Raw genomic sequence first — 6526 nt, 5'->3', positions numbered from 1 at the left:
GCCACCAACTGTCAACTGCTCAGCCGGCCACGCAGCTGCAAAATCCGCCGCACGCTCTGATCCATCATCCAGCCATTGCACCACCGGTCCAGCAACATGTGCCGATTGCTCAACCGGTCGTTCATCAGCAGCCAGTGGATTGGACCGCAAGGATAGTGGAAGTAATTCAAGATCAGTTCGGGTTGAAACCGAAGGTGCAAACCTACACGTACAAGACGCCATACCCTCCTGCTTACGACCTGCTGCCGTTTCCCCATCGGTACAAGGTTCCCAACTTTACCAAGTTTTCGGGGCTGGATGACACTTCAATCGTGGAGCACGTAAATAGATTCATCATCCAATGTGGAGAAGCCGCCACACAAGATGCTCTGCGAGTGCATTTGTGCTCGTCGTCCCTATTTGTATCGGCCTTCCAGTGGTTCACTACGCTACCGCCTAATTCCATTGTCACATGGGCCGATCTGGAGAAGCAATTCCACAAGTACTTCTACGCTGGAGTCCACGAGATGAAACTCTCAGATCTGACCAGCCTCAAGCAAAGGAGCGATGAATCAGTGACCAACTGGTTCAGGGAGATCAGAAACAAGTGCTACACCCTAGTCCTGACCGACGCTCAGCTGGCCGATATCGCCTCCCAAGGTCTCCTGCCACACATCAAAGAAAAGTACGCCTCTCAGGAGTTCGAAAGCTTGAGTTAGATTGTCCACCGACTGTCTAATCAAGAGGTGCGCCCTTTCGACCATCGGAGGAATTTTCAGAAGAAGGTGGCATACCTAGAGGGATTTGAGTCAGAGGAAGAGGCAGAAATCGGCCTAGCAGAATGGGTAAAAGGGAAGAAGGCGATATCATGCCTGTTCGGGAAGAAAGAACCAGAAGCGTTCGGTTTTGACACGTCAAAGGCCGACAAAATCTTCGGTTTACTCTTCCAAGAGGGGCAGATCAAGCTTTCACCTTACCACACTATTCCATCGGCCAAGCAGCTCAAAAAGATGAAGTACTGCAAGTGGCACAATGCCACGTCCCACGACACAAATGAATGCAAGATCTTTTGTCAGCAGATACAATCGGCCATTGAGCAAGGCAGACTCAAGTTTGAAGTCCTGGCGAAACCAGTGAAACTGATGAAAATCGATCAGCATCCTTTCCCTACTAACATGATTGATGCGGGGAGAAACACACTCCAAACCAAGGTGCTGACGTTAGAATTGGCCAAGAAAAGCGGCGCCGTGGACCCCAAAAATCAAACTACGGTTGACGATGTCAAAGGGCAAAGACGAGGTTAAGACGAGGGTGAAGGATCAGAGAGATCGCGTAGACCCGTCACCTCCCAATTCTTACTCAACAAGTACCAGCGGCAGCAAGAAAATTCCAGACACCGCGAAGAAACGATGCGCCGACACGAAAATCACTGGCGGTGCCCGTTCTTCATCCACTGCTAGGAAAACAACCTCAGGTTACCATCAGCCGACAACTGCCTTGAGTGCGGCGGTCAATATCGAAACGGTCGCCTGTTTAGGAGGTCACGCTCCAGAGATAGAGGATCAGCCGATCAGCAGAAACTGGCGCGAACAGGACGATTGGCGCCTTTCAGTGCGTGATCGGCTGGGGGGTAGAGTTGACCAGTATGATCGGCTAAGGGACAAAGTCGACCGGTATGATCGGCCGGGGGGCAGAGTTGACCAGTGCAAACGGCTGGGGGGCAGGGCCAGCGCACGGGATCGGCTAGAGGAGATGGCCGATGCCAGGGTGTTGGATGAAAACCCCCTAGGACGAGAACCAGACTGAGAGTGTGTAAAACTGCCGATCAAACCGGTGAACCCCAGATGGTGCCCCGACAGTTTGACCAAATCGCAGAAACAAAGGATTCAACGTCTGCACTAATGGGAACAACAAGAAGAAGAACAGAGGCAGATGATGGAAAAGAGGGACGACAGGTCTCGGGTTTGGCGTCCCAAGAGAAAAACCGATGAGGAAGATGACAACCAGGGATCAGCAGCTGATGTCAGCATGGTGTTCATCTTGCCGATGGAATTCATGGGCTCCGCCGATCAGGATGACGCAACAGGAATAGAGGAGCAAATGGCACAATTGGCTTTGGAGCCAATGACAACCACTTTTGAGAAACCTGAAGACAACAAACGGCAACATCTCAAAGCTCTGTTCCTCAAAGGACACGTCAACGGGCAGCCAGTCACTAGGCTTCTGGTAGATGGAGGTGCTGCAGTCAATATCATGACGTATGCTATGTTCCGAAAATTGGGCAAAAGTGATGAAGATCTGACCAAGACAGACATGATGCTCAAGAATTTCGAAGGCAACGTGCCCCTGCCTGCGGAGCACTCTGTGTCGACCTCACCATCAGCAATACGACCCTTCCCAGTACTTTCTTTATTATTAATGGCAAAGGATCCTACAACATGTTGCTCGGACACGATTGGATACATGCAAACTGCTACATCCCATCTACAATGCATCAATGCCTTGTCCAGTGGGTCGGCGACAACATCGATATAGTCACCGCCGATTCCGCCTACAGTGCTGCTGCAGTCGATGCACAACAGTGGAGCTGTGAACACATCAAGTGCATATCCGGCAGAACCTGGGACACCGATTTCCTAAAAGTGTCTGATTTTTGCCTACAGCCGATCTGAGCAGTCGGCTCTGAAGATTCAGATTAGATGGATCAGTTCATCTAGGAAGACGGAAAGCTTGGGCACAGATTTATGTCGGCCGATTCATTGGAGATGGTGGACTTAGGAGATGGCAGCAAGCCAAGGCCGACGTATATTAGTGCTAGCTTGGATCCCGAGTACAAATGTAAATTGACAAGTTTGTTGAAAGAATTAAAGATTGTTTTGCTTGGGAATACTATGAGATGCCTGGTCTAGACCGGTCCATTGTCGAACACTGGTTGCCTATAAAACCAGGATATCGGCCATATCAACAGCCTGCACGACGGTGCAACCCCAAAATTCTACCTGATATAAAGGCCGAGATTACAAGATTGATTGAAGCAAGATTTATTCGGCAGTGCCGATATGCCGAGTGGATTTCTAATATCGTACCCGTATACAAGAAAAATGGAAAACTGCGCGTGTGCATTGACTTCAGGAACCTTAATCAGGCTACGCCGATGGATGGGTATCCGATGCCGATAGCCAATGTTTTGATAGATGCCGCCATAGGACATAAAGTCATCAGTTTTATGGACGGTAATGCTGGGTACAATCAAATATTAATGGCCGAAGAGGACATTTCGAAGACAGCTATCAGGTGTCCGGGCCACCTCGGTCTGTTCGAGTGGGTGGTGATAACTTTCGGCCTAAAAAATGCCGGGGCTACATATCAACGGGCTATGAATTACATCTTCCACAAGCTCATTGTTGTCCTGGTGGAAATCTACATCGACGACATTGTGGTCTAGTCAAAAGGACATCAGGAGCATCTGGCCGATTTGCGAGAAGTGTTGGAGTGCACAAGGAAGCATGGGTTGAAAATGAACCCGAACAAGTGTGCATTCGGTGTGTCGGGCTAACAATGTCTAGGATTCATGGTCCATGAGTGCGGGATAGAAGTCAACTGGAAGATCATAGGTGCCATCAACAAGGTCGTGGCCCCGCAGAACAAAACTGAGCTGCAGTCCCTAATCGGTAAGGTCAACTTTATTAGAAGATTCATATCCAACTTGTCCGGGCGTATTCAAGCTTTCACTCCTTTGTTGAAGTTGAAACCCGACCAGGAATTTGTGTGGGGAGAAGAATAGCGAAAAGCGTTAGAAGACATTAAGCAATATCTGATTTCGCCACCTATGTTAGTCCCACCATAGGCTGACAAGCTGTTTAGACTATACTTATCGGCCGATGAATGGGCTATTGGATCAGCGCTGGTGTAGGAGTTCGAAGGAAAGGAACGAGTAATATATTATATCAGCAGAATACTCCTGGACGCCAAGACAAGATATTCCCCAGTGGAAAGGCTGTGCCTGTGTCTGTATTTCTCATGTACCAAGCTCAGGCACTACCTGTTATCGGTGGAGTGCATAGTCGTATGCAAGGATGATGTGGTAAAATACATGGTGTCATTACCAATTTTGAAAGGGAGAATTGGAAAATGGATTCTAGCTCTGTCAGAGTTTGACCTAAGGTATGAGTCGGCCAAAGCTGTCAAGGGCCAAGTGATGGCCGATTTTGTGGCTCAGCATTGTGGGCCGGAAGTCACTATCGTTGAACCAGTTCCATGGACTCTATACTTGGACGGTCCTTCGTGTGGGGCCGGATCAGGAATCAGCATCATTCTCATATCGCCTCGGGGGGCAAGTTATGATTTCTCTCTGCCGATAGAGGCATCCGCGACCAATAACCAGGCAGAATACCGGGCCATCCTAAAAGGTATTCAATTATTGAGAGAGATCAAAGCCGATGCGGTGGAGATTTTTGGGGATTCCATGCTCATTGTGGATCAATTAATGGGGAGATCCGAATGCAAAGATGATGTCTTAAGGATTTACTATGAAGATTGCCTCCAACTTTTAAAGGAATTCAAATCTGCGGTTATTGAGCATATTCCCAGAAATTACAATGAAGAAGCTAATAGGCTTGCCCAACACGTGTCCAGGTATCGGCCGATTCAAGGTGGCATGACTCTGGAGCTTGCAGCCGACGATTGGCGAAAAGAGATCGCCGATTACCTAAAAGACCTGTCCAGGAAAGTGGATCGGCGAGTGCGTTTTCAGGCCACGAAATATGTGTTACTCGAAGATGATTTGTTTTACCGGACGATTGATTGGGTTTTGCTCAAGTGTCTCGAAACGGAAGAAGCAAAGGTTCTGATGGGAGAAATTCACGAGGGCGTGTGCGGGGCTCATCAATCGGCTCACAAAATGAAGTGGATGATCAGGAACAATGGGTATTATTGGTCGACGATACTCGAAGATTGCTTTAAATATTATAAATGATGTCAAGATTGTCAGAAGTTTGGCAACGTGCAGCGTGCACTAGCCTCGGCCATGAATCCAATAATCAAGCCATGGCCCTTTAGAGGTTGGGGGATAGACCTCATCGGAAAGATTTATCCTCCATCAAGCAAGGGGCACAAGTTCATATTGGTAGCCACTGACTATTTTACCAAGTGGGTAGAGGCAGTTCCATTGAAGACCATGACATCGGCCGCTATGGTCAATTTCATGAGAGATCATATTGTTTATCGGTTCGGTATCCCTCAAACCATCACAACTGATCAGGGAACGATGTTCACTTCAGGAGAGTTTGAAGAGTTCACCAGCGATATGGGAATTAAATTGTTGAATTCTTCTCCATATTATGCTCAAGGTAACGGTCAGGCCGAACCATCCAATAAGGGGATAATCAAGTTAATTAAGAGGAAGATAGAAGAGCAACCCAAGAAGTGGCACGCATCCTTAACTGAATCTTTATGGGCCTACAGGATGGCCTGCCACGGGGCCACTAAAATATTCCCTTATTAGTTGGTGTACGGCCACGAGGCAGTATTGCCTTGGGAATTAAGGATGAGGTCCAGGCGCACATCACTTCAGGATCAGTTGACGGCCGATGACTATTCCCTCCTCATGAAGGGGGAGCTCGACGATTTGGCAGGTCAGCGATTAAGAGCCCTGATCAGCATTGAAGAAAATAAGAAAAGGGTGGCCAAGTGGTACGACAAGAAGGTCAAGGTCAAGCAATTCTTCCAAGGAGATTTGGTATGGAAGTTGGTGCTGCCAATAGGGTCTAAAGGTCCCACATTCTGTAAATGGTCACCTACTTGGGAAGGGCCGTACAGAATCGGCCGATGCGCTCCGGGAAATTCATACATACTAGAAACTATCGAAGGAGAGGAATTCACAAGAGCTTTAAATGGGAGATATCTGAAGAGGTATTACCCTAGCATATGGGTAGATGCGTAGCCGACGATATTGAGTGTTGAGACGTTATGGCCGACTCCTATTGACTTGTGTTCAAATAGCCGATGCGAGGAGACATCACCTCGAGGACAGAATCTTTGACCAATATGGCCGATTCATTATTTGGTACAGTAATAGGATACATGGCCGACATGGTACAAGTCACCCTTAGACTAAAAAGTACCAATACATTCATTGACCATGTTTTTTCTTAATCTCCCTCTCGATCCGGCCTAGTTCTATTAAGAGGCGGGTGCTCTTTTCCTCCAGATCCTCCATGGCGGCTTCAACCTCAACTTGACAAGGAAGTTGGTGGCTCCTGTCGAGAGGTGGTTGGGATGTCCCTACCATGGCATCCTCGAGGGTGACCTGACGAGGAAGTGGATGACTCCTGTCAGTTGGCGGCCGCCTGGAGCAGTTGGCGTCCATATGATCCAGGATCTTCTGGACATGAGAAGGGATATGATCCTTGAGTTCTTCGTGATGAGCTCTGATCAGATCTCTGTCCACCTACGTCAGCGGTTCGTCCGAGTAGATAACCTCAATGGCTCGTTCCAAGCCAGGGCTAAGGCGTCTCGGCTAAAAAAAAATAGCAAATAACTACCCATC

This window comes from Setaria italica, chromosome V (genome assembly GCF_000263155.2).
Source record: "Setaria italica strain Yugu1 chromosome V, Setaria_italica_v2.0, whole genome shotgun sequence".
Taxonomy (NCBI): Eukaryota; Viridiplantae; Streptophyta; class Magnoliopsida; order Poales; family Poaceae; genus Setaria; species Setaria italica.
The sequence above is the reverse complement of the archived record's forward strand: the minus strand, read 5'-3'. Positions refer to the sequence as shown.